Source organism: Anabrus simplex, chromosome 1 (assembly GCF_040414725.1).
Source record: "Anabrus simplex isolate iqAnaSimp1 chromosome 1, ASM4041472v1, whole genome shotgun sequence".
In the NCBI taxonomy this organism is placed as follows: Eukaryota; Metazoa; Arthropoda; class Insecta; order Orthoptera; family Tettigoniidae; genus Anabrus; species Anabrus simplex.
In genome coordinates, this window is record NC_090265.1 from 1268247676 (window position 1) to 1268272552 (window position 24877).

The following is a 24877-nucleotide window of genomic DNA, read 5'->3' on the forward strand; positions in this document are numbered from 1 at the left end:
GTGTTAATTTTCCTATGATTGCGTGTAAAGGAAAATGAGCCATAAATGCATTATTCTATAGGAGTGCGTAAATGCGTCATGCAAACATACATTCTTACAGTACGGTACGGTAAGATTTAATATCAAACTAGATCAGTCATGTCAAGCTCAAGTGCACGCCAGGAGACGTGCAAGCAGGGTGTCTTTACTCCCGTGTGGACTCGGCTGGTACACGCTGACTCGAGCGGAGAAATTCGAAGAAGATGCACAGTATTCTCTCCTTCATTGCTAAGGACATGCGCGCAACCTCTAAATGACACCAATATCATTAAAAAAACACCGTAATTAGTTAATATATATGACGAAATAACAAACATATTATTGATATACACAAAGACAACAGGATTGTAAGTATGTGTGTGTATGTGTATGTTCAGTCTTCAGCCCTAACGCTGGTTGGATCCTCAACAGCTCTGCCATCAGCTGTCATAGATGGCCTAGGCATCACTGAAGAGGCGTACTAGGGAAATGAGGAGTGAGGTAGTTTCCCGTTGCTTTCCTCACCGAGCCAGAAGTTGCTATTACATATCAGTCTGCCAAGCCCACTGAAATGCATGCACCAACCGACCCTATGAGCAACGTTTTCACAGCATTCATAGCAGGGACTGGCTGCACAAGGAATGACATTACTAGCATCGCTCATACCTCAGTCACTTTCATATTGTCAAAGCCAAGGATAAGACAGAGACAGATCAATGAAATTAACAAAATTGCTCTAGCCCATACCAGAAGACATAGTGCGCTGTAAACACTAGGTCCTGCCAGCAAAGGCATGATTGTATGTAAGGCTATATAAATACTACACATGTTAACCAAATATTAAACGAAGAATCAAATTCTAACACGTTCAAGATGCATTGAATTGATAAAGAATATTCTCGTTGACGAAACAGAGGGGTATCGTGGCTTCGCTTCCTCTGAAAATAAAAATTAAGTTGCCTAAAATAGACCCATTTACGTTCAGTGATTTTGTTATTCCTGCTGCCGTTTGCGGGCGATAATTCGGACATTGCTAGGCTTGATGGTGTTGGCAGATACTATATTCATTACTGAATTGACATGTACGTCTGTAGTCGAGATCGGAATCCAGATTTGTTGATCTTCATTCTGCAAAAGAACTGTTCACATCTGTAATTACTTCCAAATATTGATAGTTTTTTGCCGCAGACGTTCGGAGTTGTGGGAAGCGTAATGGTAAAAGTCAAAAATCTCCCTTTCTTTTTCCTCTTGCTTCAATCACGCGTCACGTATTAAGTTCAAGATATATAAATCTAGGGTATGTCTTCTGGTTGAACACTAAGCGGTACGGAAAGAGCTGCAACTTTCTTTTCACAACATCAAGGTCCTGAAACCCCCTCTCCTGTACTGATGTGCATGATACAGCTCATAATGGGGCCTAACATTGGCAGATATGTTTCTTACATACTAAGCACTGAACTTCTCGTTCATGTTCGCGGCTGAGGAAACAGTACAACCATTCCGGATCAAACCTACCGGAACCTTTCCTCACACCACTCTCGTCTTGCATTGTCCTTTTGTTTCACGTTGCAGGAAGAGATCTGGTTTACTCGTCCCTGCTGTGAGCGAACGTACTGTCAGTTCAACTCCCCTCCTTGCCTCCTAGAGAGGAGAAGTTCTGCCCTCATTTCTATACCGTGGGATGTCTTACTACGAGCACTGTTTGACATGCCTGAACTAAATTATCGATGTACAAGTTTTTGAATGGAAATAATTTCTTGAAAACACATGTTGCGATAGTATTCAGGGAAGGTCGGTGTATTCAGTAACATGAATATGGCCGCATTATTACGTCCTTAAAATCACCGCTCCGCTTGGATAACAATTAGTGCATCTCTGGCCTTTTAAGTGGTAGTACGTCGTGAAAGGTGTCGATCAATCAATAATAATATTATAATTTCGTGTGGCTATTTCTAGCCGAGTGCAGCCCTTGTAAGGCAGACCCTCCGATGAGGGTGGGCGGCATCTGCCATGTGTAGGTAACTGCGTGTTATTGTGGTGGAGGATAGTGTTATGTGTGGTGTGTGAGTTGCAGGGATGTTGGGGACAGCACAAACACCCAGCCCCCGGGCCATTGGAATTAACCAATGAAGATTAAAATCCCCGACCCGGCCGGGAATCGAACCCGGGACCATCTGAACCGAAGGCCAGTACGCTGACCATTCAGCCAACGAGTCGGACGATCAATCTATTAATCAGTCTCTAATGATCTGCATTTAGGGCAGTTGCCCAGGTGGTAGATTCCCTATCTGTTGTTTTCCTAGCATTTTCTTAAATGATTGCAAAGAAATTGGAAATTTACTGAACATCTCCCTTGGTAATTTATTCCAATCCCTAACTCCCCTTCCTCTAAACGAATATTTGCCCCAATTTGTCCTCAAGAATTCCAACTTTATCTTCATATTGTGATATTTCCTACTTTGCGTTTCACACTAAATGATATGATATTTGAAAATACAATGGTCCCAGAAAGACTGAATAAATACATCTGATATTCAATTAGTGTACATACCTATTAGTCAACGTCACACGTTAATAAACCTAAATTTTCTTGGATGGTCACCTGCTTCATTAATTTATGGCCTTACTTGATTTTGTCGGCATCACCGTGTAAGAGTAGCGTGCCTTCCTCTTAGGCAAAGGCCCCGGATTCAGTTTCCGGCAAGGTCACAGACTTTCATCAGGATCTGAGGTCTGGTTCGAGGTCGACTCAGCCTACTTGATTACAGTTCAACGGCTGTCTAACGATGAGATTGTGGTCCTAGTCTAGAAAGCCGGCAATAACGGCCGAGAGGATTCATCGTATCGACCACACAACACCTCGTAATCTGCAGACATTCAGACTGAACAGCGGCCGCTTGGTAGGCCATGGCGCTTCGTAGCTCTTGTGCCATGTGGTTTTGTTTGACGTGGTTTGGTTTGCTTAGTTTTATTCTCATAACTTCTGTGCTATTGTAAGGAATAAACTTGCCCATCTAAGTAGTTCGCACCGATGTGGTGCCTAGATGCCAATAATAGGATGAGCGAGTTCTTTATCAAGAACACCACGGATTATTTATCGTTTTCCCCTTTCTTTATAATTTGTCTTCCATATTTCCACCATACAATGTCAAACGGTACGCAAACGCCTTCCGAAATACCTCTATCTCACTAAAATAAATCTTTAATCCCCTTGAAAACTTTATTTAATGGGGCTTGTGTACATGTGGTACTGTGACGTACCCACTCGGCCCACAGATGTGTGACAAAATATAACGTGGCGGGTCACTTTAATATTAAAGTAAATAAATAAATAAATGATATCTCATTGTTTCTCCATAAACAATATCCTATGGGCGCCAGCCTTCAAGCTTATGGCTTGAAAACGAAAGCTGATAATTAATAATAATAATAATACGTAATGAGACTCAAAAAACTCCCAGGGGTGAGGTGACGGAACACAAATCATTAAGTATACTAACTTGGAATTTAAGGTTCATTGATAATAATTTCAGAACATACAAATTAAAACAGCTATTTATTAGGATGAAAAACGTGACGTAACGGCGTATTAACGAAATCTGAACTTATGGAAGCAAAAGAAAAATTGAATGAAATTAACTCTAAGAAAATGAACTGTTGCGCGAAGACTTGCAGTAACTTATGCCTTTAGCTTTTCATATGTAGCCTCTGTTATCTTGAAGCTGATGATGGGTAGGTCTCTCGTACCGGCTGCCTCATCTGTTGTTGGATTCCAGTCCTACTTATGCTTTCCTGCCTTTAACACTTCCTAATTTACTCCGTACATAAAGTCGTAATGAGTCCTAATTTTAAGTGCAAATCCACCATGGGTGATGTTCATGGAGAGAATACACTTGTATTCTTCAGTATTATGGAACAGTAGCGTAGCTAAACTCATAATAAAAGCTCTCCTCCCCTATACTAGTCAAAACTGGTCTCCCGTTGACTACCTCTCGTCATTGAGATAACAAGTCCCAATGAGAGTAACTTTTGAGTAGTATCCTACGGTACTACTCAGATGCGAAGTGAACTAAGTTAAAAATCTTCTCCGATGTGCAGACGTAGAATCATAGTAAGAGTGTCTTCCAAGAGTATCTCAGTGTCTAAGAGTGAGAATAAGAATGCCCTTCCCAGCTCTTGCCTTCGAAGTATATCGGTTTACAAGTCTCCTTCCATCAGCCATATCACATGGTCCAGTAAGATTCGAGGTCTCATCCCTTCTCCTATGTATTGCTGTGAATCCATCATGTTGCTTCATTACGTTCATTCACATAGGCTGAACTTTCCCGCTGAAATAAAGCGTCAGGTAGCGAAGTTCGAAAAGTGACCGTTCATAATGTGTCAACTGTCTCTTCATGAGGTGGAGAGGGTAATATCTCTCGTAACCTTGATGACGTACTTTTCCTGTAAATGGGCTAAAAGTAGCCTGCTGACTCTGGTTATCTCACAACGGCTATTGGAAAATTTACTGCAAGTTATTAATATGAATGATGTTGAAATACTTTACCCAATTATTTGTTCGTTCAGAATGCGTTACAGCTGCAATACAAAGAAATTAAATGATGATTGAAATGGATGATAAAACCCTATATATATTAATTTAAAATTGACCTATTAGTGATTAAATATATACATCTTATCAATTAAATATATAGTTCAGTAATTGAAAACATGCAGTGATGTCCCAAACGTCACAGTACTGGTAGCTACCTTGATTATGCCATCATTGGAGACTTACCAGCACTATAGTATTAAAAAAATCCTTTCCAAATTTAACATTTTCGGCATCAATTCACTTCTCTCTCTTCCAGTGTATTTCTTTATTGTTTATAAAGCCCTTCATCAAGAATACATCCATACAAAATCATTTTAAATGACAATATCAGTAACAAATCTTGTAATTCGAATTCTCTATCCTTGGATGATAAATCACTTTTCACTTGCATTTTTATGGCTTCACTTACCACTTCTTATAAAAGCACATACGGGCATTACTAGAAGATTACATGAGATTCTTCCTAAGGTCACTTCTTCTCGAGGTATCCTAAATTCCAGTACTAAATTGGGATTATTTTATCAACGGAATAATTTATTTACAGGCAAGTCATCGTGCGTATATCGTATTTTCGCATGAAAAATCTCAATGAAAAGGGATCATTTTACAAAATACAGTTGCATAAGTAGATCGGTGTATAAGACTAGTTGGTGAATAAGTAACACTGTGGCAGGTTGTTACTATTTTACTTTCTTTTGCAATTTGCTTTACGTCGCACCGACACAGAGAGGTCTTATTCTTAGTGAGATGATGGGATAAGAAAAGGCTAGAAAAGGGAAAAACCGACCGTAGCTTTTATGAAGGTGCAGCCCCAGCATTTGCCTGGCGTGACAATGGGAAACCACGGAAAAGCTGTCTTCAAGGCTGTTGAGAGTGGGGTTCGAACACACTAACTTTCGAATGAAAGCTGATAACTAGATGATGCAAACCGTGCAGCCACTTGCTCGGGGTTGCGGATTCTTAGTGTTCTACTAAACTACTACCACTACTGATAATAATAATAATAATAATAATAATAATAATAATAATAATAATAATAATAATAATAATAATAAATTGGTGGTAGTCAAATTAAAATTTGTTAATAGATAATAATAATTTTATTGTCTGATATCTTGCGTGATAAACGCCCTCTGACTACTTTTACGGTTTTCGGAGACGCCGAGTTCCCAGAATTTAGTCTCGCAGGAATTCCTTTATGTGTCAGTAAATCAATCATCAATCAATCAATACTGATCTGCATTTAGGGCAGTCGCCCAGGTGGCAGATTCCCTATCTGTTGTTTTCCTAGCCTTTTCCTAAATGATTTCAAAGAAATTGCAAATTTATTGAACATCTCCCTTGGTAAGTTATTCCAATCCCTAACTCCCCTTCCTATAAATGAATATTTGCCCCAGTTTGTCCCCTTGAATTCCAACTTTATCATCATCTTTCCCACTTTTATAAACGCCACTCAAACTTATTCGTCTACTAATATCATTCCACGCCATCTCTCCGCTGACAGTTCGGAACATACCACTTAGTGGAGCAGCTCGTCTTCTTTCTCTCAATTCTTCCCAGATCAAACTTTGCAGCATTTTTGTAACGCTACTCTTTTGTCGGAAATCACCCAGAATAAATCGGGCTGCTTTTCTTTGGATTTTTTCCAGTTCTTGAATCAGATAATCCTGGTGAGGGCCCCATACACTGGAACCATACTCTAGACGGAATCTTACCAGAGACTTACATGCCCTCTCCTTTACATCCTTACTACAACCCCTAAACACCCTCATAACCATGTGCATAGATCTGTACCCTTTATTTACAATCCCATTTATGTGATTACCCCAATGAAGATCTTTCCTTATATTAACGCCTAGATACTTACAATGATCCCCAAAGGAACTTTCACCCCATCAACGCAGTAATTAAAACTCGGAGGACTTTTCCTATTTGTCAAACTCACAACCTGACTTTTAACCCCGTTTATCAACATACTATTGCCTGCTGTCCATCTGACAACATTATCGAGGTCACGTTACAGTTGCTCACTATCTTGTAACTTATTTATTACTCTATAGAGAATAAAATCATCCGCAATGGGCCTTATCTCTGATTCCACTCCTTTACTCATATCATTTATATATATAAGAAAACATAAAGGTCCCATAATACTGCCATGAGAAATTGCCCTCTTATTTATTACAGGTTTAGATAAAGCTTCGCCTATTCTAATTCTCTGAGATCTATTTTCTAGAAATATAGCAACCCATTCAGTCACTCTTTTGTCTAGTCCAATTGTACTCATCTTTGCCAGTAGTCTCCCATGATGCACTCTATCAAATGCTTTAGACAGGTCAATCGCGATACAGTCCATTTGATCTCCAGAATCCAAGATATCTGCTATATCTTGCTGGAATCCTGCAAGTTGAGCTTCAGTGGAGTAACCTTTCCTAAACCCGAACTGCCTTCTATAGAACCAGTTATTAATTTCGCAAACATGTCTAATATAATCAGAAAGAATGCCTTCCCAAAGCTTACATACAATGCACGTCAAACTTACTGGCCTGTAATTTTCAGCTTTATGTCAATCACCCTTTCCTTTATACACAGGGGCTACTATAGCAACTATAGCTCCTTCGACCAAACAATAATCAAATAAGTACTTCAGATATGGTACTGTATCCCAACCCATTGTCTTTAGTATATCCCCCAAAAATCTTATCATTTCCAGCTGCTTTTCTAGGCTTCAAATTTTGTATCTTATTGTAAATTTCATTGTTATCATATGTAAATGTTAATACTTCTTTAGCATTAGTCTCCTCCTCTATTTGGACATTATCCTTGTAACCAACAATCTTTACATATTGCTAACTGAATAATTCTGCCTGTTGGAGATCCTCACATACACACCCCCCTTGTTCATTAATTATTCCTGGAATGTCCTTTTTGGAACCCTTTTCTGTCTTAAAATACCTATACATACCCTTCCATTTTTCACTAAAATTTGTATGACTGCCAATTATGCTTGCCATCATGTTATCCTTAGCTGCCTTCTTTGCTATATTCAATTTTCTAGTAAGTTCTTTCAATTTCTCCTTACTTCCACAGCAATTTCTAACTCTATTTCTTTCCAGCCTGCACCTCCTTCTTAGTCTCTTAATTTCTCTATTATAATAAAGTGGGCCTTTACCATTCCTTACCAAACTTAAAGGTACAAACCTGTTTTCACATTCCTCAACAATTGCTTTAAACCCACCCCAGAGCCTGTTTACATTTTTATTTACCGTTTTCCATATATCATAGTTATCTTTTAGAATCTGCCTCATACCTGCTTTATCAGCCATGTGGTACTGCCTAATAGTCCTATTTTTAAGACCTTCCTTTCTATCACATTTATTTTTAACTACGACAAAAACCGCTTCGTGATCACTAATACCATCCATTACTTCGATTTCTCTATAGAGCCCATCTGGTTTTACCAGCACCGCATCCAGGATATTTTTCCCTCTCGTTGGTTCCATAATCTTCTGAATCAGCTGTCCTTCCCAAATCCACCGACACTGACACCTTCAAGTACCACCAGACTGGCCGTGATCGAACCTGCCATGTTGGGGTCAGAAGGCCAACGCCTCAACCGTCTGAGCCACTCAGCCGGGCTGTTAATAAATACTTCGGATTTTATTTACAGAGTACGGCCTTATCATGCTAGATTGTGAAAATGATTGCTACGTTACCCCTGCCTGAAAAATGAAGTTATCAAATCTAAATAACGTTACACCTTTAATGTCTTTGTCAGAAATCACGAAATAATCCAGCATAGTGGAATATAGTTTGAAAAATACCTGGGTTTGAAGTTCAAAGTGTAAGTTCTCGACTATTGTGGCATATATCAGCCATGTTATAAAGTGCATAATGAACATGAGTGTTCCCGACTGGTTAACAGGTGGTCTGCTTGGAGTAGCGCTGTGGTTTCGAGATTTTAACCTCAAAGTAATACACATTAACACACAGGAAATGATCATAGTCTATGTATCTGGGATGAGCTTCAGAAGTAACAGCAAGGAACAAATAGACACGACCATTAATTTCTTACTTTATGAAACATGTGGTGCCAATCGTAACTAACATTTTGGATTGCTGCTTTCAAGTGTTTAGGAGTGTTCCACGAACGATACTAATCCATACCAGATAAGGTTAGTTGGGAATGGATAGTTGGAATAACAACACTACTTTCATGAACAGCAGTCATTAAGATAAAGTTACGTCAGATATAATAAGCGTATTTCAGTATGGTAGATCAACAATATTATTATAATCGCAAATAGTTTCCTGTCTGTTAAGATTTATTATTATTATTATTATTATTATTATTATTATTATTATTATTATTATTATTATTGTTATTATTATTATGGTAGTAGTAGTCTAAGGCCCGGTTTCCTCAACGAATATTAAGTATTAACTCTGCTGTTAAGGATACTTAACACATAATTTAACAAAATGGTCGTTTCTTCAGGAATTGTTAACTCTGACAAATTGTTAACACTTTTGTTACATTAACCTGGCAGCAGCCCTGTGTTAAACCTCTTAACAGCTGCTAAAATTTCAAAATGGAGGCATTTAGAAGACGTAAGTTTGAAGTTTTACTGCTGTAAGAAGATTACACTAGTTAACAAATTTATACTTTTTTTTTTTGCATCTGGTTTGTAAATGGGTGGATTTACCTAATTTTAGGGTGCTGAATACACTGGTGAAATCAGTTTTCCTCTATGGCATCACATTTCCTAGATATACAGCAGAATAAGAAACAGCAATAGCGAAAATTGACACAATTAAGTCAAACAAAAATACACATTCAGAACGTTCGAAATCAATACTGTTTTGTATGTATATATGGGCATGATGCCAATAAAAGGTCCAAATTAGTTCAGAAGATATTTTCACCTATAATCGTCTTTGCTTTTTGAAAAAAGCGACGACGGAGCTCTTCTTTTGTTTGCCGTTTCATCACACTCCCTAACAAGACCCCAGCAGTAGTCACCCATCATCGAAGGGTTCCAATGGCCTTGGTAACGGTGTTCCATGGTAAGAATGTCTTGGTGAAAGCGTTCACCATGCTCATCGCTTACGGCTCCCAAATTTTTCGGGAGGAAATCAAGGTGAGAATGTAAAAAGTGAATTTTAAGCGACATTCTACACCCCATGTTCTTATAGTTGTCCAACAGATCATTCACAAATATAGCATAGGTTTTGTCTTTCCTGTTACCCAAAAAGCCCTTTACAATTGCTTTAAAAGAAGACCAAGCAGCTAGTTGGATATCTGAGAGTTTGGTATCAGAGGTTGGGTCTTTAAGCAATTTTTTTATTTGTGGTCCAACAAATATACCCTCTTTCAGCTTTGCCTCACTTAATTTGGGAAACTTTTCTTTTAAGTGATTGAAGGCCTCACCTTCTTTATCCAGAGCTTTTACAAAGTTCTTGATAAGGCCCAACTTGATATGAAGGGGAGGCAAAATGATTTTATCGGGCTCAACCAATGGGGTATTGTTCACATTTACGTTTCCAGGAACATATGACTTCCTTATAGGCCATTCCTTGACTGTATAGTGGTTCTTGGTGTCACGGCTGTCCCAAAGGCACAAAAAGCAGCAGTATTTCGTGAATCCAGCCTGTAAACCTGTAAGGAGTGCAACAACTTTTAAATCACAGCAAAGCTGCCATTCATGATCCTTATATTTGATTGCCTCTAGCAACAAAGCCATGGCTTCATAAGTTTCTTTCATGTCTACTGCATAAGCCAAAGGTACCGATGGAAATGCATTGCCATTATGCAGTAGTGCTGCTTTCAAGCTGGTTTTACTGGAGTCAATAAATAGTCGCCACTCCTGTGGATTATGTTGTACACCTAGCTGCATCATCAGACCATTGACATCTCTACATACACACATTGAATTCTGCATATCGAAATATTGAGCGAAGGAAGCACCTCTTGATCTGAAACAGGAAATTTTTGTCCCTGGAGCTAGAAGTTTCCGTTGCTGCAGTCTCGACCCCAAGAGTTCAGCTTGCTGTTTCAAACGTTTTAGATCGCGAACCAAATCGTTCAATTCCTCTTGATTAAAGAGCTGAGGTGAAGTGTCATGATATTGAGGGCAGTACTCCTCTATATGTTCAGTACTTTCTGATTCACTTGACATGGTGTCTGGTTCCGTGGCTTTCAAGTTACAGACAGGAACAGGCAACCCCTCATCACGGGGCACAGGCAAATGCACTGAAGATACATTTGGATACTTTCTTTTATGTCTAGTTTTGCTTGAATGTCCCGAAATATTTGTAAGACAGAAGTAACAGTCTGAATAATGGTCTTTAGGCTCACACCATACCATCGGAACAGCGAATGGCATGGCTCGGCGTTTTCCTTTCAACCACTCGGTTAAGGTTGTAGTACAGGTTATGCAGGCAATATGAGGTGCAAAATTTTTATCTTGATCACCAACAGGACAATCAAAATACAATTTATATGCCTTCTTAACCAAATCAGTGATTGGTTTTCTTTGGGCTTTTGGAGTGAATTTCCCACACACATAACAAAAGTTGTCGGGGTGGTTTAGACAGCAACGAGATTTACTAGTTGCCATTTTTCTTAGTGTAAGTTTTAAACACAAAAAGTTTGCACTATCTTTCACAGGAAACACTCACTGAGGATGTCTTCCACACCACTGGATTACCACACCAACCATTTACTGACGATTTGTAGATGTTCTAGCTCTCCTCTGCAAATCAATAAGAAACAATCAGACATCAAAACAGAAGAACAGCAAAAAGCGAAATACTGAATACAAAAATATAAAACCTTTAAAAACTCAAAAATGGTACGTGCTAGAACATTTTGAAAGGTATATTCGTATTCTACACACCAGAATACATACTAGATGATGTATCACATTCCAGATGCAAAATGGCTGTTGACTAGTGTTATTTATAAACTGAAGAAGGCAAAGGCGACCCATACTAAAAAATAAGGACTTTTTAGTGTTGTCAGAAGACATGTTTCTAATTATCAAAGCCATAATGAACAGTGTACTAGACGATATTGAAAATAAGTTATAGTTTCCAATAGATTGAATCTTATCAGTCTCTCCATTCCAGCAGTTGCTTAAAGATGTTATAAGGTCAGTCCCTGCGTCCAATCGATCTCAACGAGCCTAATGTACCTGTTGGGGGACACTCAACAGTAACTCGTGTATGAGGGTTTAGGTCAATACGTTTTCGTTTTCGAAAAAAAATGAGGACAATTGTCATGAGGCAGGGTCCTCTTCGGACCACGTGGAGGTGATAGAAAATTAAAATGCGAACACATTTTACTTAAACTTGTCACGTCGCAACCTAACCACTTCCATAAAATTTATGAATCCCCCGATTCTGATGCAACACGTATATACTTGAAGATTTGCTAACCGCACAAGTGGAGCAGTGGCCGAGTGGTCATCCTACTTGTCTGCGAACCGCGACGACGTGAGCTCGAGTCCCGCTGTAGCCGTACTTCTTTATACAAATTAAATCATTATTTCAGTGAATGTGGAGGTAAAAATGCGGATAGAAATAATAATAAAATTGGAGTGGATCTTTATTTTCTACCTCAATTTATATATACAGAGAAAGAGATCCAGCAGTACCTGTGAGAACTTATAGGCCTACCTATATTAATTTCAGGTAGAAAATAAATTGTGCTGCAATTTTCATAACATTTTTGTTCCAATTTTTAAATAACGCACCCTCAAATATTAATTTATTTTTACAACAATTATAACTGCGACGCGACTCGAACTCGTGTCTACGAAGTTCGCAGACAAGTACGGTGACCACTATGCTACCACTCAATTTGAATGTGATGTAACTCCCAAGTATATACGCCTTGCATTGGTATCGGGGATTCATCATTTTTTCTGAAGTTATTATATTGCGGACCTGACATGCTTGAGTAAAATTTGTTCGCCTTTTAGAGTTCTATCACTTCCACTTTGTCCAAACCGGATTCTGTGTAATGACATCTGACCTGACACGAGTTACTATTGAGTGTCTCCCCATAGGTACATTGAAGCTTGGTGAAATCGGTGGACCGCAGGGTCTGTCCTCTACTTGTTAGATATTATACTTGAGACACTTTTCATGTAATTGTAGGCGACTACGTTGACGAGTGCAAGAAAAGAGTGTGTAGAATCCTGCAAGGAATTCCTGCTGCTATTGCAGTATTAACAAGGCATTACACTATTTTCCCCGCAATAACAGATTGCCCGAAAATCATTCAAAACATATCAATTATCACATTTTCCCGGTGATGTAGGAGCCTCAGATTGCACTCCTATAAGTATAGGCTATATCGAATGTTGTGATATAACAGTCCGTTTTTTTCATTTTTTAAGCACACTCTCATAATTTTAAATTAAAACCATAACAACATTTGACTCGCATTCATCATAAAATACGCTTTTATTGCCTCTTACTTCATATGTTTACGTCTTAGCGGTCTCCGCTTACCATAACCTATAATAATGTCAACCATGTGTCTGTGTGTCACAAAATATTATTTAAACACACCACTAGGAGCGCTTTATGTAAAGAAACAAAAGACGCTCACTGCCAGACGCATTCAGAACATAATATAGTATTGTATTTTCAGCTTGTTCTTGTTTAGCAGTTATGGTATGATGGCTTCTTTTATAAAGAACTTTTAGTTCATAATCGGCTATTTGGCTCCCTAAATATCAATTCCGACTACCCTTATGTAAAACACCTACCGTTAGAAAGCTCTCCCTGAGCATTAAATGATGCTACCTCAGCAGTTTTCCTATAATCGTTAGAGAAAATGTCAAGAGAGGCCGAACAGGCGAGAATTTCTTAATTTGCTCCAAATTTACTTCTGAGTATGATTTCCGACGTATGCTTTGTGTATCACTTCATTGGAAATATAACAAATAGACTAGAAATATTGCGATGCACGAAATTTTGACCAGTACCAAATATATTGAAATATATATAATTTTTGGAAATACACATTCATTTGTATGTAAGCTAAGTGCAAGCAGTTTAGGAGAATACCACAAATGCTTCTTGAATTAAAAAACACCCTGTAAAACAGTGGAACTCTGAACGAATTACAATCAAATAAGATCTTTGTCCAAAAGGCCAACAAACTCATTCACAATCTGCAGTATGAAGACGAATATGTATATTTGGGCAAACTACTGCCAATAACACACAATATGGACAAGAAATAAAAAATAACTCAGTATTTCAAGACCTTTGGGGCACTGAAATTTCGACTGTTTGACAAATCACTGAACGGAGTGCGCACTGGACGTGGAAGAAATGGCTTTGCGATGCATTCTTGCGAACTTCGACCGCCTCAAAGCTGTGACGATAGTGAATATTTCCAGACAATGCGACACATCACCTTCAGGTGCCAACATAGAGCCTTCTATGGAACTCTGGGCCCCCTTTTGACAGTATTAACAACGGCTATTCAGTGGCTGTAACAACTGGACATCCTAGTTTATTTCATATTTTTCATGAATTAATTTAAATATTTGCTTATATTTTGCAACATTTCTATGTTTTCCGGGCCGAGTAGTTCAGATTGTTGAGGCGCTGGTCTTCTGACAGGTTCAATCCTGGCTCAAACATGTGATATTTGCAGGTGCTCCAGTACGTCAGCCTCATGTCGGTAGATTTACTGGCAAGTAAATGAACTCCTGCGGGACTAAATCCCGGCACCTTTCTCCGAAAACCTTAAAAATATAGTTACTGGGACGTAAAGCCAATAACATTATTATTATTATTATTATTATTATTATTATTATTATTATTATTATTATTATTATTATTATTATTATTATTATTATTATTATTTGCAAATTGACCGCTGAGGATCACGCTACAATTTCATTTTTACCTTATCTAACGTTTCCTCTTCCTCCAGTACTCCCTCATATGGGCGCTATGCTGTTTATTCTGCTCATCCGTCCAGGCTCTTCCCGTCCTTGCAGTTCTTTCGAATTGTAACCCTTCCAAATTTTGAATCATGATCTAAATTGATTTCTTGTCTGACATCTGAACTTCCTGGATCTGTTATTATTTCTGTGTTTTTGTATTTATGTATTTTTCTCTCTATTTTTATATTTGTCTCTCTCGATTTATACTTTGTGTTTTATCTTGACTTTTTATATTTATTACTTGTTTTTCATAAGTGCGAACCTGAACTTATACCGTAAGCTAAATATATAAATTCTGAACAGGAAACTTGGATTTGAGGCACTAAATACATGCATCACACCACTAGGCCTACTGATCTACGCCGTACAGACTTGCTTCCTAACGAATAATCAAAGGAGATTAATAGGTTTGTCAAAGGAAAAATATAAAAATATATACTAGGTTTATCTGTGAGAGACGGAATTTCAAACAAGAGACTCCAAGAAAGTGCATCCTCAGAACGTCATGCAGCAGATTACAAGAGCCATGTTGAAGTGGGCAGTGAGGCTATATTTGAACAGAGTTAAACAATGGACAACTATGCTGTATCCCTACATAGCCATGAGACACCCTGGCAAACCAAAGTTGAGATGGGAAGACGATTTTAGACATCTATTAGGATGTCATTGGACTAGTGTAGCACAGCGTAGATCTGCTTGTAAAACCGTAGAATGTCAGTTGTCCAAGAGAAAAGTGTTAATTGAAAAGTATGAACTGCAAGATATTAGAAAAAAGTATGAGGTTAATTAAATTGAGGATTAAACACTAAAACAAGGGATATAAACAATTAGCTCATGCGAAATAGCTCATGAAGTGACACCGAAAGTAAGGAGCTCCCCAATGGGAGGCCTGTACCCTTTATGGGACAAATAGGATTATTCATTCCTTCAAAAATTAATTCATTCATTCATTCATTCATTCATTCATCCATTCATTAGTCTTCTTCAATATCAGGCGGGTTTTTTTTACTACGAAGGAAGGGAATAAGTACACCTACTATATGTATATAAACCTCGGCAAATGGACACTCGACAGATTTGCTTTACAAAACGTAATCAGGGAGATAATGTGAAATTTCAATGAGTTTAATTACGGAATAAATAAACAGAACGAAAAGTAAAGCACTTAGCAAAACAAAGAGTTTTGTACATGACCAGGCTAATTGGTAATTTCGTCCCGTAGGAGCTTTGGGGGCATTAATTAACTTAATGCTCTTCAACAGGATTCGTTGTATATTCAAGAAGAGTCGAAACATTTACTTAAAAATTGTACCTATAATATAATAAATAATATGTATAGTCGTTGCTTTCAAAACCTGGCTCTTGTCGTAGATTAGTGGTCTGTCTCATAGTTGAAGTTTTTTTTATTTTTTTTAATTTTTTTTTTTTATAAAATGCTATTTGTTCGGTGCGTCGACCTACAAAGATCTTTTGCCCCTACTTGTACCATATGTTATGAACCTGTGTGTACTTGGATATGGAAAGTGTAAAGTGTTGAATGTGAGGAAAGGAACGTTAAGGAGGACACAAACACCCAGTTCCCAGGCCAGGGATGTTAATCATATACAATTAAAATCCCCTGACCCGGCCGGGAATCGAACGCGGGGCCGCCGCATGCCAGGCGGACGCTTTGCCCCCTACACCGCTGATCAGGACATAGTTGAAGTTACTGCGTACAAATTATCATCTGGTAGATGTACTTTATATTTTATTTTGAAGTTTGGCACAGAGATTAGACTCTGTTGTGAGTATGAATTCTCAGCTATCGTTTGTGAGAGGTGGTCGTCGTAGTCACCATGTGCCACCTTTCTTACAGCGTACGTGACTCGAAAGTAATTGTCCCGTTATTTTATGAGCTTTACAAACTTCATATTAAGTGATTACATACATATGTCTATTAAATATGAATGGGCACAATTTTAGTGTTGAACGAAACAGACGGTAGGAACGCCAGCCTTAGGTGCCAAATTTGACGGGTTCTTTCCCAGCTCAGTCGTATACTATCTTAAGGTGCTCAGATGGGCTATTGCTATGCCGGTATAATAATAATAATAATAATAATAATAATAATAATAATAATAATAATAATAATAATAATAATAATAATAATAATAATAATAATAATAATGTAATTATTATTCTTTCTTAATCTGCTTACCCTCCCGGGTCGGGTTTTTCCCTCAGACTCAGCGAGGGATCCCACCTCTCCCACCTCAAGGACAGTGTCCTGGAGCTTCAGACTCTGGGTTGGGGGATACAAGTGGGGAAGATGACCAGTACTTCACCCAGGTGGCCTCACCTGCTATGTTGAACAGGGACCTTGCGGGGGGATGGGATGATAGGAAAGGATAAACAAGGAATAGGGAAGGAAGCGGCCGTGGCCTTAAGTTAGGTACCATCCCGGCATTTGCCTGGAGGAGAAGTGGGAAACCACGGAAAACCGCTTACAGGATGGCTGAGGTGGGAATCGAACCCACCTCTACTCAGTTGATCTCCCAATTCTGAGTGGACCCCGTTCCAGCCCTCGTACCACTTTTCAAATTTCGTGGCTGAGCCGGGAATCGAACCCGGGCCTCCGGGGTTAGCAGTTAATCACACTAACCACTACACCACAGAAGCGGACGAATTATTAATATTAATATTTATTAATAATGACTACAATTTACAGTCCCGAGTTACTACTACTACTACTACTACTACTACTACTACTAATAATAATAATAATAATAATAATATTAAAACAGAATAGGTTTCTTCGGAGTTGGTCAGGAATGGCACTTGTATGGCATTATCAGTAGTCGTAGAGTGCATGCGTGCCCTCTCCCATGGTTAACACAAAGCAATGTTACGTATAAATTCATAGCGTGAAAAGTAAACATATTTATATAATAAATGAATCGTTTACGTACTTGTATGACATGCAATGAAACGGAGGACACTGAAATTATTCCTAATCTTCAGTTCACGTTTCCCTAGCAAAGAAGTATTTATTCATTACAAGCTGTATTATAGTTTCACATATTATTTTGAATTCAGTGTTGTGTTGAATTGTAAAATTATGGCTCTCACAGTGAAGGGAGGAACAGCATTACTATCAATGGCCCTCATTCGATTCCGGGACTGCCAGAGATACATGGACGGCATGAGGGGTAATATGGGGTTAAAATAGTGCATAGAGCTCATCACCGTTAGAGCTGTGTCTGAAAAACTGCACGACCTCGCGGCGAGGATGGTAGTTTAATTTTTTACCCGATCGTACGGAGTGGGGTGTCAGAATGGGCTGAGTTTGCTTTCTGTTAAAGGGTATGAACCAAATAACAAAATAATGTTAGCTGTTTTTGATAATTTCCGTCATACGAATCAGTCTTACAGTATCCCACCGAAAGGTGACAAGTAGGCACGAAAGAACCGTCACCTCAAAAGAGAAATGTGGATGACTACAGTTTACAGTCCCGAAAGCGCATCCGGTCATGCAATATTGGGCCTTTATTTCGTAGAGAAAGCTGCTCAGAATCAAGGAGAAAGTAAAACAGTGGAGCAGGTAGCTTGTTGCCATACCCGTGTGGGACTTGCGCCGTTTTCGTCACGCCAAAAACTAGCCACTCGAACGAAAATTGATGCAGCAAAGATGGAGCTAGAGCCCACACAGCGGGGGAGTCACACTTCTGCAACAACACTTTAGAGATCGCCAAATATTCCGTGGAACTCCATTCCCACACCTTCCTGGTCCCATGATATCAGGAGATCCGATGCCTACATATGGGGCAAGTATTCCGAATCACGTGAGAAGATATGGTCATAGTTTGTGTCTTTACAGCAACGTTTCTTCATCAACATGCCCAGCAAACTTCAGAAACGTTATGAACAATGGGTGGCGCATGATGGCGATCATGTTGAACACATGCTGTGTAGAACGCAGCTAAATAACACTTCGGTACCTTTCTTCTTATATAGGCTACATACTGTACAGTCACTGAAATAAAACTAGCCAATGATATTGTATGTTCCTCACATTTGTTATATCAGACTCCAATTCAATCACAATGAATCACTACTGATCTGCATTTAGGGCAGTCGCCCAGGTGGAACATTCCCTATCTGTTGTTTTCCTAGCATTCATTAAATGATTTCAAAAAAATTGGAAATGTATTGAACATCTCCCTTGGTAAGTTATTCCAATCCCTAATTCCTGCTCCTATTAACGAATATTTGACCCAATTTGTCCTCTTGAATTCTGGCTTTATCTTCATATTTTGATCTTCCCTACTTTTAAAGACAACTCAAACTTATTCGTCTACTGATGTCATTCCACGCCATATTTCCAATGACAGCTCGGGACATACCACTTAGTCGAGCAGCTCTTCTCCTTTCTCCAGGTCTTCCCACCTCAAAATTTACAACATTTTTGTAACGCTAATATTTTGTCAGAAATCACACAGAACAAATCGAGCTGCTTTCCTTTGGATTTTTTCCAGTTCTTGAATCAAGTAATCCTGGAACCATACTCTGGTTGGGGTCTTACCAGGGACTTATATCCCCTCTCCTTTACATTCTTACTACAACCCCTAAATGGCTTCATAAGCATGTGCAGAGGCCTGTATCCATTATTTACAATCATATGTATGTGATTACCCCAATGATCATCTTTCTTTATATTAACACCTGGATACTTACAATGGACCCCAAAAAGAAATTTAACCCCATCAACGCAGTAATTAAAACTAAGAAGACATTTCCTATTTGTGAAACTCACAACCTGACTTTTAACCCCGTTTATCATCATACCATTTTCTATTATCATCATACCATTTTCTATTATCCATCTCACAACCTTGGAGATGCCACCCGTAGAAACTACGGGCTCGTTATTTCATTCCTGTTGACGGAGCTCGGATAATATACGGGCACATGTTTTCGCTGTGGCTAAAAATAGCAGCTGCCATTTCAGCACCTGGCGAGTTGACCGTGCTCTTACGGGCGCGCAGGTATGAGCTTGCATCCGGGAGATGGTGGGTTTGAACCCCGCTATCGGCAGGCATGGAGATATTTTTCCGTGGTTTCCCATTTTCATACCAGGTGAATGCTGGGGCTATAACTTCATTAAGGCCACGGTCGCTACCTTCTCACTTCTAGACCTTTCCTATCCCATCGTCGCCATAAGACCTATTTGTGTCGGTGCGACTTAAAGCAAATAGTAATTTTAAAAATGCCGTCACAGCAAACTACAACTTCTCCAGAATACTCTTAAATGCTTCTATAAGCATAAAATGTATTAGTTGTCAGCATAAGTCCAGAGTTCTTCTTTTAAGACCGCGGTCCTACATAACCTGAGGTTGCATCATCTTTCACTCTCAGCCGTAAAATGAGCGGGAAAGAACGTGTTCGTTAGACGCAGTGTAGGTCTCGGTCAATAAGTGGCCGCGGCTGGTCCGTGGTCCAACAACTCTGCACTCTGAACGGCCAACGGAGCAGAGGTGGAGTGGCCAAGGCTCTACGCCTCTGCATTCGGGAGACAGAACATGGCTGGACTTCATGGCTGGCCCCAACCATCGGCTGTCCTGAGAATGATTTTCCGTGGTTTTCCATTCTCCTGCACTAAGGCAAATGCCGGGACAGTTCCTAGTATAGGACACGGCCGCCAACTCCCTCACCCTCTCCGTGCATCTCCTTCACCATAAAGAAATCTCCCGGCCTGAGAGACTGCGTCAGTGCCAAAGAGGCCAGCCTACCCCCTTTCAGGGGAGGAATGAAAACATTGAAAAAGCACAACGTACGTGCAGCCATGAAGAGAGTGTGTTCCAGAGACAAGCTTCTTTGTATTATTCTTGTGAATATTTAGCATGTCTAATTCAAGTGTACTAAATTTAAACGCTTAATCCATTCCGGCTGTTCTAATGGGAAACCTCGTAAGTAAACTGAGATAAGGAGCTAATTTCAAATTGGTGTGAAGTGGGTCCTGTAATATAGTTTTACACCGCTCCCTAAAAGTTTGGGTTGCTTCCCGTGTACAAGTGACAAGCTGAAGCAACTCGATGCAAGCCCGCCATCAAGCGACATATGGTGGGCAAGCAGATTACTAATTAAAACAAGAATACCGCTGTCAATTGACCAATTAGACTAGAATCAGTTTTAGTAGATGTGTCCTCAGTTCTTGTCAAATTTCAAAATATTAACCTAATTGGCATCGATGGAAATGGTATGGATTTTAGTGCCGGGAGTGTCCGAGGACAAGTTTGGTTCGCCAGATGCAGGTCTTTTGATTTGAGCCCGTAGGTGACGTGCGCGTCGTGATGAGGATGAAATGATGATGAAGAATACACTTACACCCAGCCCCGGAATCAGCTAAATTAACCTATTATGGTTAAAATTTCCGACCCTGTAGGGAATTGAGCCCGAGAGTCTTTGTTTCATTTGTTGAACCTTTTATGTTCATAAATTTATGCTTAAAATATGCTGCACAATTTTAATAATTAAATTAATCTTTTCGTACAACAAAATGCAATTATAAACGAGCATACACTTTCGTATATCTATCTATATACTCCAGAATATACACCTTAGGATAATTATTGCAAAGTAATATGTGAATTCTTCACCTTTAATTTTTTTTTTGTTAGGGGCTTTACGTCGCACCGACACAGATAGGTCTTATGGCGACGATGAGATAAGAAAGGCTTAGGAGTTGGAAGGAAGCGGCCGTGGTCTTAATTAAGGTACAGCCCCAGCATTTGCCTGGTGTGAAAATGGGAAACCACGGAAAACCATTTTCACGGCTGCCGATAGTGGGATTCGAACTTGCTATCTCCCGGATGCAAGCTCACAGCCACGCGCCTCTACGCGCACGGCCAACTCACCCGGTCACCTTTAAATTCATTCAACATTAAACTAAACATAAATTTTTATCAACCCATTTCTCTGAAAAAATTTCACAGAAATTTATTATCTTTCCTTTAGCATGAACTCTCATGGATATTTCATTTCCGTTCAACGTCATTCTGACTCTAGAATACATTTAATGTAGTTTTGTTTGAGCAAATATCTCTTTAAAATGTTTCCTTTGTTCAAGAAAATCTATACACTCTGCTCTTGTTACTTCTATTATCAGAGGTTGTTTTGCTACTGAACTAGAAAATTGGATTCCATGATTGACAAACGTGAAAAGTGAGCCACTTAATATCTGGCTTTTTATCAATACGTCTGATTCTTGGTGGTGGAAGAAGGGCAGAGTTCTTTGAATTATAATACATCAGCGACGTAATATTATACTGTCTGGGTAACTAACTGGTGTTTTAATAAGCCAAGTAATCTACAGTTTTACTTTAAATGTGAACCGCAGTGACGTTACCTTTTAGTTCAAGAATCCCACAGCTAATTACTACATCGGTAAGAAGTGAACCTTCACATGCTTTCACCTCAGTGACTTCACTTCCCTTAACTCTTCGACCTCGTCGGGATTTGACTATGCCACTGTTCTGCTGTATATCTGTGTGTAGACTATGGGCAGATTCTGGACGTTTAGAATATATAACAGTACGCTTGACTTTCCTTTTCTTTATCTTCAGCATGATTAAACCCACTTATGTGGGGTCGCTGATGAGGATATTTGCCCCCCCCCTCCCCCACCACCGCCACGTTGCTCTGTCCTGAAGCATCTCCACCACAAGCCCCGCTTGAAAGCTGTTCACCCATCGCCTTCTGGGTCATCCTCGTCTACGTTTCTCTGGTGGAGACAGTTCTATCATCTTATTTTCCGTATAAACATGATCTCTCCTCTTAACGGAGCCATATCATCTTCGTCCGGCTTCTCTGCCTTTCAAAGAAACTTTCACTTCGTTACGTCTTCACGTAAACATTTCTCATTTTGTCCAACCTTCTTCCAACTTGCCAACCTCAGTATTCACATTTCTGCCACGTATAATTTTTCCACTCAGCGCCTTGTTAACTTCCAAGTTTTTGCCAATATATCATTGAAACTTGCGACCGCCTTGTGAAGAAACAAAACCCTGTGTGGCACAATGCTCTCTTCCAATCCCTTATTTTTCTTCACGGGCTTGTGTACTCCCATTTTATTTTTTCTGGTATGTTCTTATCGTACAATACATTGGCTTTGTCCAGTTAAACAATCCTGGCCATATCCTGCTATTTATTCCCTCACGCAGTCCACCATGTTTTTGGACAACCGCACTAAGGTATCTGAACAAAATTGCTGTTGGGATCACTACTCCAGCCAACTTTAAACCTGTTTCATCTCTTTTCAGGCTGAAGAACTCTGTTATACGTCTGCGTATATGTATTCCTCAGTATTCCAGTGCTTATGTCCTATCTTCCAACCATTTATCGGGAATATCATTTGTCTCTGCACACAAGAACATATCCTCTACAAATATCATGGACCATATAGCCTTATGCCTTACCGAGGCGACTAATTAAAGTGGATCAAGGTGGGGTACACCAAGCAAAATCGAATTTCCCTGCCTAGCGTGACTTGTTACCTCGGACGGATTAGAGATCTGACACTTTCATAAGGAATGTCGTTAGATGTTCAGAACGTCCGTAACTTGCATATTCTCGTTGAAGAAACAAAACCTCGTACGTCACAATGTTTTTCTATCCCTTATTTCCCTTCACTAGGAGATTACAATGCAGTAGTTGGGTCCAGATATCACTCAAGCTGTGTTCTAGAGTTCCATGAACAACATGAAATTATAGTAACCAACATGTTTTATGAAATTCCAAAAGGAAGGTACACGTTGAAAGCACCAAGAGGTACAGGCTACGAATTAGTAAAACGAGGGAACCGGGAACCGAAACCAGGTTAAATCTACTCATAGCTACACAAGCATTGATGCTGATAGTGACCACGTGTTAGACAAAGCAAAGTACAAAATTAGTTTCAAGAAATTGATAACATTAGCTCACCCCTAATGGTGTCTAGGCAAACTGAAAGATAAGGCTGTAAGATACAGTAAATCCCTCATTTACCATGCTTACAAAATATTGCTCAGCATATTCGTAAATAACAGAGTGAAAAGGAGGGTTGATCAGTATTTGGATGCTGAACAGTTTGGAATTAGGACTAACAAAGGAACCAGGGTGGTAATTTTAATATTACGCTTTATTGTTGAAAGAGGAATCGAATTTAAGAGGAAACCTTCTGATACATTTATTGAATTAGGGAAAACTTTCGACGAGGTAAATTGAAAACTACCTACTTCAAGTAATGAAACTACTTGGATTAGATAGGAAGGATATGCGCCTTATACAAAATTTGTACAAGTCGCAGAACACCAGAAGTGAAGTAAATGATAGTAAAACATAGACAACGTAAGGAGAGGTGTAAAACAGGAGTCATCTCTGTCAGCTCACTTGTTCAATCGGTACATTGAAAAAGGAATTATTGCTCTGAAAGAAAATAAAAAAAAAGAATTAAATCCGATGAAAATCATACAGACCACATCGATATTGTTGCAGAAACAAAAAATAATTGATGAATAGGATGCTACAAATTATGCAATAATTGCAGCTAAATTAAAGCTCGAAATCAACACTCTAACGGCCAAGACAGTGGTGGTAAGCAAAGAAATTCATAGAGAGGAAGCAGCAATAAGACTTGGAAAAGAAAAAATTGACGAAATTTCAGAGTTCTGTTACCCTCGGATGTATTGTTATTACCGATAACCGAAGAATGTGACAGGTTTAAAGGAGGATAGCATTGGCTAGCAATAAATTTCAAGAAGAAAATAATTTGTTAATTAATAAAACAGAAGTCGTGAGACCAGGAAAATGTATGTTAAATCGTATGTTTGGAGTGTACTTACCTGTGGGAGTGATTCATGGACCCTGGGGAAACAACAAAAGGACAGGATAGGAGCGGCTGAAATGTGGTTTTGTAACGGTAATTCCGAACAAGCTGGACTAAAATAATAACACCGTACTGTTGAGGAAATTAAATGCAAAATGAAATCTCATCAGATAAGTATGGAGAGGAAGCCAAACATTTTTGACCATGTAATGAGACACAACAGTTCAATTTTGCAACATAATGGAAGGAAAAAATGTAGAGTTCTTAGAGTGATCAAGGTCTCATACATCGAGAACCTCACGATGCAAATTAACTGCAGCGCCTATGAGATGACTAAGATGCTAGCAAATGACAGAGAAAGGTTGTTCAGCTACGGAGCGAAGTCTCATGTAAACGATGATGAAGTAGACTACTAATAAACACTGACTTGCTACGAATAGACATGTAATA

The 24877-nt window shown here is 39.1% G+C and overlaps 1 protein-coding gene across 1 annotated transcript in view; it reads left to right on the plus strand.

Annotated features, from left to right (window-relative positions):
* Positions 1 to 24877, plus strand: part of LOC136858676 (zwei Ig domain protein zig-8) — a 784418-nt gene that overhangs the window by 329574 nt on the left and 429967 nt on the right. The window lies entirely within an intron of this gene.